This window comes from Echinops telfairi, unplaced genomic scaffold (genome assembly GCF_000313985.2).
Source record: "Echinops telfairi isolate 266 unplaced genomic scaffold, ASM31398v2 ScPeMD7_18;HRSCAF=68, whole genome shotgun sequence".
Classification (NCBI taxonomy): Eukaryota; Metazoa; Chordata; class Mammalia; order Afrosoricida; family Tenrecidae; genus Echinops; species Echinops telfairi.
This window is the reverse complement of record NW_022103915.1, coordinates 52,342,357-52,353,965: the sequence shown is the minus strand read 5'-3', so window position 1 is coordinate 52,353,965 and position 11,609 is coordinate 52,342,357. Positions and strand designations below refer to the sequence as shown.

At 47.3% G+C, this 11,609-nt stretch overlaps 1 pseudogene; it reads left to right on the top strand.

Moving 5' to 3' along the window:
* The first annotated feature begins 7,002 nt into the window (after positions 1-7,002).
* Positions 7,003-11,609, top strand: part of LOC101647804 — a 68,581-nt pseudogene continuing 63,974 nt past the window's right edge.

The following is an 11,609-nucleotide window of genomic DNA, read 5'->3' as shown; positions in this document are numbered from 1 at the left end:
CCAGTCAGGTACTCCTCGCCAACAACATAACACAAGTGCATTATTTTTTCTGCAATCATCCTTATTCAGTGTCCAAATTTCACATGCATATGAAAATACCATGGCTTGGGTCAGATGCACCCTAGTCCTTGCTCCTCGGCACTTTAAGGAGGTCCGTGTGCAGCAGACTTGCCCAGTGCAACCCCATTTGGGTTCTGCCTTGCTACTTGCATGAGCATTGATTGATTGATTGGAGATCCAGGAAAAATGAAATATGTGCCAATACTACAGATGACTCCCTACTTTTGGATTATGGAGGATAATACATCAAAAACTTTTTAAAAACCCTAAGGTCGAGAAGATGCAATGTTGGGGAGACGCAGGAAGTTGTGTAGTCCAGTAGTGAAGAAGCCAGGCTTTTTAAACTCAGTTTGGGCACAAAACAGCTTGTCATCCTAAGCAAGTTAATTAACTTCCTATGTTAGTCTGGGTAGACTAGAGAAGCAAATCCACAGAAACTCATATATATATGAGTTTTATATAAAGGGTAAGTGTACATTAAGAAAGCATCCCAACTCAGTGCTGTCCAAGCCCATAAGTTCAACATTAGCCCTTATGTCCAACACCGATCCACAAAGTCTCACAAAACACATGCAATGACGCTGACTGAAGGATGAAAGCCAAATCAGTGAGCATGTAAGCATCTCAGCACTGGCAGGGGTCTCCATGAGGCTGCTCCAGTACCCAGGACTGCATCGGGATAGGTTCATGTGGCTTCTCCTCAAAGATGTCTGGCAAGAAGTGAGCCTTGCCAGCTGAAGCAGGGAACTGGCAAAGGCAGCTGCACCCTGGCCTGACCATCAGAGAGCAAGAGACCTGAGAACCAGAAAGGGGATACTCACGGAGCCATTTATCACTCCGCCCTTCAATTAATCCCACATGTGTTTATCGGCCAGGCTGGCACAATAACCTTAACTCACTTCTCTAAGCTTCAGCATGGGCCATAATAGACTATGGGCTGCCTTGAGAAGAAAAGAAATTCCAAAACATTTCATTGTGCTCCTGCAGAACCTGTACATGGATCAAGAGGCAGTCATTCAAACAGAACAAGGGAATGCTGCCTGGTTTAAAATCCGGAAAGGTGGGTGTCAGGGTTGCATCTTCTCACCATACTCATCAATCTATATGCTAGGCAAATCAGGAGAGAAGTTGGATTATCTGAGGAAGAACTCAGTATCGAGACTGGAAGAATGCTTCTTAACAAACTGTGATCTGCAGACGAGTCATCCTTGCTTGCTGAAAGTGAAACACTTGCTGATGAAGATCAAGGATTGCAGCCTTCAGGATGGATGACAGCTCAATATAAGGAAGACCAAAATCCTCACAGCTGGACCAAGAGGCGTAACATCATGTTAAGTGGAGGAAAGATTAAAGCTGTCAAGGATCTCATCTCGCTTGGATCCACAAGCAATGCTCATGGAAGCAGCAGTGAAGAGATCAAACAATGCATTACATTGGGTAAATCTGCTGCACAAGACCTCTTTAAACAGTCAAAAAAATAAATAAAAAGAAAAGCAAGGATGTTACTCTGAGGAAGAAGGTGAACCTGAGCCAGGCCATGGTATTGCCATGGTTCTACTCCTGTAAAGAGTTACGGCCTTGGACACTCACAGGGCCCCTCTCCCCTGTCCTGCAGGTTCACTGTGAGCAATCATCAGCTCAATGGCAGTGTTGGGTTTGGTTTGGGGTCATCATTACTGTTTGCAGTTGCTAGAACGGCATTAGACCACACATCTCATGACAGCAAAGCAGCATTTAAACCAATGAGTCAGCTGTCAGTTTCCCTTCATGCTAGCCCAGACGTTATACCAGATGAAGGACGTGGGAGGAAAAAATAATAAACAGAAGACTTTTTAAATGTGCTTCCAACATAAATGGTCTAGAAGCAGAAAAGAGGAAGGAAAAGGAAAAAGGCAGACACAGTAGATAAAGCTTGCCTCTCTCCCAGATTCCAACCCAGACTAGCCTAGATTTGGAAAAGTCGATCCGGTAGGTCTTCGAAGTTCTTTTCACAAAGAAGCCTCTCCCCCGGAGAAGAGAGATGATGATTGGCCTCAAACGATCAAGAGAAAGTTCAAGACTTGGGGCTAAGCATGGAGGGAGCAACCTCCTGGTCAGAAGGGTCTGTGGAGTTTCTGCCTGTGTGGCCACAGAGTGAGAGGTTCTGTACACCTCTGATCCCGGACACGCACATCCTCCGCGTGAGGGCACTGGAGAGAAGGGCAAACTTCCTCAGCCGCACAAAGCTCGTACTTCGAATGTTTGATATGCTGGCCCCAGAGCCACCAGCTGTCTTCCTCAGATTCGGGGTAACCTCGGGAGAAAATTGTTCAAAAGGCACGCAGGTCACAGCAGACAAAAAACCAATTGAAATGTGTGGTTGTGTGGGGCCAACTCTGATCCCAAGAGCAGCCTTGGACTGGCTGTCACTTTGCTTATTTTAAACATAGCTTATTGGGGCCAGAAAATTCACCAGCTTCTCTGCCCCAAACTTCTACGCACTCTTCTCACTACGATGCCAGGAGTGACGGACATTTCTTCAATAAGCTTTGGTGTTGATTCTTTTTCGATGGGGCTGAAAGGAGTGGGTTGGATCCACCTATGATGCTCCACGGGCTTTAGTCATGCCTTCCCATACGCATAGACATGCCATCCTTAAGGAGAAACGTGCCCGTGATGTGCCTCAGTTTCCTAAAAGCAACAAGCCAAGCCTTTCATTTGAAAGTGCTGGAAACGTCACCATTCCTCGCTACATCGGTGACTCCGTTTGATTCCTGACGCGCATCTTCTCACACGGAGGATGGCTGTCCAATCATTGTCAGCAGCAGAACTCAGATTCAACGGCTTGCTTGCCACCCCACCCCCACTTTCTGAAATAAGTGCTTCAAAATAATGATGCCAAACCCAAGCCCACTTACATGGCAAACACCACGAAACACGTTCCTGTCTCCTCTCACTCACCTCATCGAGCGACCAACGTGGTCAGAGCAATAGCAGCTAAACCCGAGGAGTCCAACCGGTGCCTGGCGAGTGTTTCTCTTTTATAACTGCTTGAGCGTGGCAGGCTCTTCCTATTAACTACATTACATCATCATTATCAAAGACGAAAGGAAATTAATTTTGTTTTTCAAGGTCTTGGCAACGAGTCGGTCCTTTACTTCATCAGACATCTGCTGTTTTTCTACGTGTGTCATTTGTGAGGCCGGGTTTTCCTTGGGACTTTATTCTCGTAGCAATTTATCACGCAAACGTGTTTACCAGCGGAGTCTTGCCGACGGATTTTTTCTCTCTCCAAGTCAAAAGCGGAACATTAACTTAAAGCCAATATCATCATCTATATTTCATTCTCAAATAGTTTTCTGGGCTGTGAAAAAAAGAAAAAGAAGAAGGCTGTCAAGGAAAAATAAGCACTTGCGGTCTCTGGGTGAAATGGATTGCCAATGCCGCTGGGCTTTGTTTGAACAGATGGGCCTTTATCAGCAAAGGGTGTGGGCAGTGCACCCACTTCCCTCAGGATGGGGGCGGCCCTCCGGTGACTTGGGCCCTTATCTGTTCACTTCGAGCCACAGTTGACCACAAAAGTCTAAGGATTTTTTTTTCATGGATTAATACAAAGGATAAACTACAGAGACTCTTCTGTTCTCCAATAATTAATCACTCTTGGCTTGATTGATAGGTCCTGTGGAAGAAGAAGGGAAAAAAATAAGGAGAAATTGGGACGGTTCCCATGGTTACATTCACTTCACGAACATGCTCTGAACGTCTTCCTCCCCCTAATGTACGGAGAGTCTCTGTGCGAGCGCTTCACGATATTGATATTGATGAATAATGCGCTGGAGTCTGGCTCTTTCCCTCCCCTTCTCTCGCTCTTTCTCCTACGTCCTCCAGCATGCTGCCTGCCTATCTCCGAGTGGCTGCCAGCCAGCAACATCCCCGGGAGCCGAGAAGGAAGGTCAGGAGCTCTGGGATGGAGTGTGCCAAGGGCCCCAAGACCCATCTTAAGGAAAACTACAGGAAACCTCCACTGGCCACACACCCCGTATAGGGACCTTTACTTTTCTGTGCATTTTACTCTTTTTTTTTTTTTAGCATTACCAGGAAGATTCTTGTAAGAGAGAGAGGGGAATGATGATTCACAACATTCTACATTGCCCTGAAAGTGACTTTTACCTTCCTCGTTGAAGCCAGAGAGAATCGTTGCCACAAGAACCAGACCCCCGGGCCTCCGTTTCTCTGAACCTTATAAAACATGAAGGTTGAAACAGACTAGGAGGTTGAAATCGGCCAGAAGGTTGAACGAGACGACTCCAAGCGGTGTGCTCGTGAGAACCACATGGGGTGCCTGTCAGTGAGTGGCGCAGAGGGCTGTGGTCCCCTCTCTACAGCTCAGACTGCGTCCGGAGTCTTGGAGCAGAACACAGGGACCGTCATCCCAGACTTCATCCAGGGCCGGTGCTCCGAGGGCCACGCTGAAAACACGGGTCTGATGCACACGGAACTTCCTCCCCTGTGAGTCTGTGAAATCGTCAACGGGAGATTAGCAGATTCTCCGGGTGCCTTTTAACGTGTATGGACAGAGCCTAGCTCACTACCATTGCCTTTTGATCGTCTCTGTTCCCAGTGCTCACTTTGTGCGTACAGGCCAGTGCCACCCCCATGGCAGCGGTGGGCAGCACCGTGCCAGGGTGCGTGTGGCCCTGCGAGAGCTGGCCAGCTCCACTCCAGCGCCCCTGGTGCCTCTGTGACAGGAGTTTGTGTCGTGTCAGACTCACAGCCACCCCTCAAGTGTTCAAGCCAAACTGTTCTATAGGATTTCCAATGGCTGATTGAGTTTCCCCTCAATGCATGAGTTTCTATTTGTTTGTTTGTTTGTTTTGCACGTAGATTGACAGAACTTCTTTCCCAGGCACCTCGGGGTGGACTCAAATCCCAATGGGTTCAGTAAGCGGGGACTCCATTCCTTTCTTAGGACTGCCTTAACAAAACCCCACAACCTCCATGGCTTTAACTACAGAAGGGGTCTGCCCCCAAGTTCTGGAGACGGGAAGTCGGAATGTCAGAGTGCCGTTGGCACTGGGCCATCTTCTCTCTGAAGACCCTCCCGGGAGACTCTTTCTCGTTTCTCTCAAGTCTGGTCGCTGCAGGCGTTGCTTGGCTTGCAGGTGCATCTTGGTATGACTGTGATCCTTCTTTGTCTCTCTGGTGTCTCGTCGCTTTTTAAGGACACGACTAGTTTCAATCACCTCCTATGCCTGTGAAAGTTGGTCACCGAATCAGGAAGACAAAAGACAAAAGAATGGATGCATCTGAATCACGGTCCAGGCAACGAATATCAAAGGTACCCTGGATTGCCAAAAGAACCAACAAGACTACCTTACAAGAAGTCCAGCCAGGATGCTCCTTAGAAGGGAGGCTGGTGAGACTTCATCTCACATACTCTGCACATGCTATCAGGAGAGAGCAGACATCGTGCTTGGTAAAGTAGAGGTGAAAGAGAAGACCTGGGACAAGGTGGACTGGCCTAGCAATGGACTCAGACATACTCAGAATGGTAAGGATGGTGTGGGGCCAGCTACTCGACAGTCCCTCACAAGAACAACAACACTCATATGGGATGAGGGCCCAAACAAGGTCACAGTCAACAGATTTTTGAGAGGGACAGAATCCAGTCCGTAACAATGGTCTTCAAAATGCCACCTGCCTTTAGTGTTCAACGTCAAGCCCTAAACCAGCACACACTTCCATTTTCCAGGGTAAGTGCAAAAACCTTTCACGGTAAAATGCAGCCGTGAGTTGGGATCACCCACGGTTTTTATAGATTGTATGTGCCGTCTTCCTCGGCTACACAGTGATGGCATTGCAGGGATGAAACTGAAGAAACCGATTACAGCCCACATGGAAAATGAACCCCACGGTTGGCTAGGGAACTCTTCGCAACCACTCATCCTAGCCTCTGGCCTCACAAATAAAGGCCAGAGAAAGTGTGAGGGCAGGGTGACCCAGGGCTGGTGCTCACAGGCTCTGACGGAATCTTGGGGTGTTCTTCAGGGAAGGGTGTATTTTATTAGCACCCTGGAATAAAACACCAAGGCTTAATCCCATCTCTCTTACTGATGATTCCTGTAGCCTTAGTCACCTCCCTTCCCTTCCCAGAGCCTGAGTTTCCTCCTGTGTAAACTAGGGCTCAACACTTATTCAACAAGTGTTACTGACCCCCAGAGTGGGCCAGGGTTGTGGGCTCAGCTAAAGCAGTAGGCAAAACAGGACAAAATCCCTGCTCTCAGGAGGAACACGGCCAAGAGACTACAGTGTCAGGTGGTGGTAGGTTGATACAGAAGATGAAGAAGGGGCTTGGTTGCTAACCAAAAGGTTAGAAGTTCAAGTCCACCTCAAAGTCCCTTGAAAGAAGCAACTGGACATCTACTTCCAAAAAATCAGTCATCAACAACCCCATGAAGCACAGGTCTGCTCTGGCATGCATGGGTGGCCATGAGTGGTGATTTCTTTGACAGGCACTAAACTGGACAGACCATGACCAAAAATAACCAAACAAGGTGAGGCGTTAAAGACTATGGGATGCTGTTCCAGATAAAGTTGTCAAAAAAGGCAGCTCAGAGGGGTAGAGGGACCTTTGAGCAGAGGCCAGATGAAAGTGAGCTTCATAATAGCTGGGGGAAATATACCCAGGCAGAAGCAAAGTGCAGGTGCCAAGGTCCTAAGGTAAGAAAGAGGAATAGGCTTGTGACAGCAAGAAGGTTAATGTTCCTTAAGGAAAAGGAGAAATGGGCGATGGATGGGAAATAAGATCCAAGAAGTGGCCATATCATAAAAGACCTAAAAATGAGCATGGTGCATTTCATTCTGTTTTGATGACAAGCCATTGGAGGTCCTGAGAGACCAATTTAGGTGCAAAAGGGTCGTTCTAGCTGCCTTTGATGTGGGTGGGGAGACTCACCAATCAAGATGGACGAGATCATGCTGCAGGAACGAACAACCACAAAGTCTCAGGGTCCTGTGAAAGCCAAGGTTATTGCTCACCCTCCGCCCACTCTCGGTAAGTTATCTGGGTTCTGCTCTGACCCTCCTCCTCTGGAAACCCAGAGACAGTGAAGGCAGCCTCTTTTGGGCCCGTGGCCAGATCACCATGGCAGAGGGGGAAGAGCATGGTGACTCGCCCATACAAAGCTTTGACTTAGACATGACACACCTCACTTCCATAACCTCCCACACCGTAGGAAAACACCATCCAACCAAATGTACCTGGAGAGGGTAAGCCAGACACTGGGTGAACCGCACTAGCGAACAGCTCAGAGACAAAAGAGAAGCAGCGGGTCCAATTTGAATGGATCCAGCCAAGAGACCCAGCAGTTTGGCCGGGGAATCTCATGGGAAGCCCTAGGGGAAAGATCCAGCATATATTTTAAAGTCAGAGACAACAAGATGTCATGGAGGAGTAGATGTGAAGTTGTTATAACCGCCTCACAGCGGGTGCAGATTCAATGACACCATCTATGTGAAGTGCTTGCACAGTGCTGGGCCCACGGAGAGACACAATAACTTCTGGTCGTTGTCATCATTGTTCTAGATTGAAGAGGTTCTTAAAATAACAGAAAAGAATATTTTCATTTTGGACCATGCTACTTTTTAAGATATATAGTCTTTACTCTTACTACACACGTTGAAAGAGAGAGAATGAGAGAGAGATTTTCCATACATTTGCCTTTAACGTGGAGCTAAAGGAAGAACTTCACATTAAATAAGAGTTGCCTTTAAAGTCCTCCCCCTGAAGAGATGATCCAATAAAGACTTGATTTTCCCGTACCTTCGGAGGAGCTTTAATTCCTGTGGACACACATTTAGGACCCAGAAAGTAGCCTGAATGCAAGTCAGGAAGCCTCAGTCTTTCTGCTCAGATGTTGTCGATTAATAGTCATTAAATCTGGGAATGCAAAATGAGCTGATAAGAAACGTGGTGCGTACCAATGGCATTCCGGAATGAAAACTGACAGATCACCTGCTTTAGAAGATTGGATTCTGCAGATTTTAAGGAGGAGGGGTGGGCTGAGACCTCTAGTGACATTGGCTCTCTTGTGGCTTACATTAAACAATTTCATATGTAACATGAGGGAGAGAACATGATATAAACAATATATCCAGGAGGAAAAATAAATGACCTCAGTCCTAAGAGGCACTGCTGTTCCCTGGTACTGTTCACATACACTGGGAGGAATGCTGTATCAGTTTTACTTCTAATCAGTATCTAAATGTATCACCAGCGGCTCCTGGAGTGCATTACACTGTCTCACAATGCGTGCTCATGTGCTACAGGAATGTGGAAAGTATCCATCTGTTATCAGGCAGGACTTAATGCTGAAAAATGAGGCATCTGCTTGGCACACCTATTTTAAGGTCTACAGTCATCTAGAAACCAAATCTTGTGAAAGTAAACACCGATGTTTTTATGGCGCAGATGTTGAGAAAGGATGGTTGTCAGTGTCTGACTCAGGGCATCACCCACTTTTGGGATGCTTCTGGTTTCCAGGCCTGGTTCAGAGGCACCTTTGGGGTATCCATCTCCCTGGTGCAGTGAGCTTCTCAGCATTATCCTTAAAACAAAATGTCAAAATGTATTTTTGAGTATAGAGGTCACCCAAGGGGGCTTCAAAAAATACATGGAAAACAATGTGAATAAAAGATGAAAGAATGTTTCCATGAACTTCTTGAAGCCCCTCGTGAATGCAACCATGTATAATACATGGCCTCGCTGTTTGAATCGCCTCTCCCAATAAATCAGCAAAATCATGTTTCCCAAACTGCTTCTTGTGTAACTGCGCCATGATTTTTCAGTTGATAAAATATGTCCTGTATAGACAGAAGAAGGATAAAAGGGCTGGCTGTTGCAAAATGAAACAAATACAATTCTGGTGTATTAGTCTAGGCACATTAGAAAAACAAATCCACAGAAACTCATGTATAAGAGAGAGTTTTATATAAAGGGTAAGTGCACATCAAGAAAACATCCCAACCCTGTGCTGCCCAAGCCCACAAGTCCAACATTAACCCATATGTCCGACACCAATCCACAAAAAACACACTATGACGCCGACTGCAAGAGGAAAGCCGAATCAGTGAACGTGTAAGCATCTCAGCACTGGCAGGGGTCTCCACATGGCTGCCCCAGCACCCAGGGCTGCATCGGGGTAGGCCCACGTGGCTTCTCCTTGGGCATGTCTTGCAGGAAGTGAGCCTTGCCAGCTGAAGCAGGACCTGGTGAAGGCAGCTACACCCTGGTCCGACCATCAGAAAGCAAGAGACCTGAGAACTCAAAACTCACTGAGCCATTTATCCCTCCGCCCTTCAATTAACCCCACATGTGTTTATCGGTCAGGTTGGCACAATAAACTCCTCTGGTATGCCAACAAGCAAACGATGAGTCTCATCAGATGACAAATACAGGCAAAGCCAGTCAGCGGCCATGTGCCAGGGGCCACTGGGTACCCCTGAGTGGGTCTGGTGGATCCACTCTCCAAAAACTCACTGCCATCAAGTCGATGCCCAACATGTTCTCATTATGTTCCAGGACTTAGGGGTGAACTGCACATCTTCGACGCACCTAGATGCTATTATGTGCGCCATGAAATAACAAAATATGTATGAGTGTCTCTTTTCTTAGGCTCTCCAAGACAATGGATGGGTAGGTACAAATAATGGAAACACGGCTTGATCTAGTTCACCCAGTACAAAAGAGGGAGAGAGAAATAAGAACCTATTGGCTCATCAATTAAACCAAGACAGGGAGAAGGGAGGGAGACATCCAGATCATTGGTAAGTGTGGATCGTGGCTTAGGGATGGAAATGGAATGACGGAGAATAAAAGACGCAAACCCTCTGCTTCTCCATCTCACACTCTGCTTCTCCCTGTGCACAGGGTCCAGCCTTCTCTCAGACTGTGCTGTGTCACAGGAACACAGCCCTGGCAGCTGCACGTTTACATCCTGGCTGTTCAGACACCAGGGGAAAGAGAGAAAACTCTTCCTGATGGTTCTAGGCTATGGTACCGATTTCTGTGGCCGTACATATTCCCACCCTGGTCAGGTTCAGGTTACCACCCCGAGGTCACTGGATCGGAAGTTGCGGAGACAAACCACTATGCGCTCGAGCAAGCCAAGCTCAGGCACACCGCCGACTGCACTGCTCAGCCCGCTCCGCTCAAAACGCTGAAGCACACCTGGTCCCTGTGCTCCAGGCATATTTTGGAGGCGAAAATGACAGCACAGTGCGATCATTTCTGCAACAAAAGCAGAGCTGACACAAGGTGGAAGTGACCCCCTCTTTCTGAGCTAGAGCTAGTCCCTACGAGGAGGCTGTATAGACAAAGTTCAGGACATGTTTGCCTGTTTTACAGTCACCCGTACATCACCGACCCAGAGTCACCTACTGATAATGTTTTATCCTGACTACTTACTCTTTGGTTTTTTTCACTTTCTTAAACAAAACAAAACAAAACAAAGTATGTGTGTGTGTTTCTTCTTCTGAGCCCTTTCCAAGTGACAAGCATCATGGCCCCAAACTAACTCAGAGCCCTCCGGTCAGCTGCCACTCACCCTGACCCTTGAGGACAAGGAGACGTGTCCCCTTGGGGTTTCTGAGGCTGTAACTCTTTCCTGGAGCCGAAAGCCTCATCTTTCTCCCAAGGAGTGGCCGGTGGGTTCAAACTGCTCACCTGGTTACAAACAGCCCACCTTCTAACCCACTATGCCGCAAAACAAGCCACTGGAGAGCCTCGGTGCCATCAAGTCATTACCGATTCACGGGGCTCTTCACAGCATGATCGCTTATGCTCATTCACTGGGTCCCCATTTACTAAGAATCAAAGTACTCTCTTCCATAATAGGGTTGTTGTGATTCAGAATGGGACACTCAGGGCAGTGGGTTGGATTGAGTTGGATTGGGATGGGTTATAATTACAAATAGTTATCAGTTTCAGTAAATATGACCTTGATACCACTACTTTAAATCGGCCATCCTTATTGAAATTTTTGTCAACTAACTAAAAAATGTCTTTTATACTATTTTACCCTCTTTGGCAAAGAACCCAGTCTAGGATCACATATTTCACCTCCTTTCACCTCGGACAGCGCTTCACCTGGCTTTCATGGCATTGGCGTGGTGAACAATCTCTCCTCCCCTCCTCCTGCTCCTCTTCTGGAAGCTTCCTCACCTGGGCTTGCCTGGTGTTCCTGTTGGATAGACTCAGGTTAGGCAACCCCATCAGGAAGAGGACATAAATGATGCTGTGTCCCTGGGGTATCACATCTGGAGGTACGCAGCGTCCCTCTAGCCCAGCAGTTCTCAACCCGTGCGTCATGACCCCTTTGGGCAGCGTCCTCAAACTACGGCCCACGGGCCACATGCCAGCCCTCCAGGTGTTTTGCCCCGTTTGGTTTTTACTTCAAAATAAGATATGTGCAGTGTGCATAGGAATTTGTTCATAGTTTGTTTTTGGGGTTTTTTTTTAAACATTTTATTAGGGGCTCATACAACTGTTATCGCAATCCATACACACATCA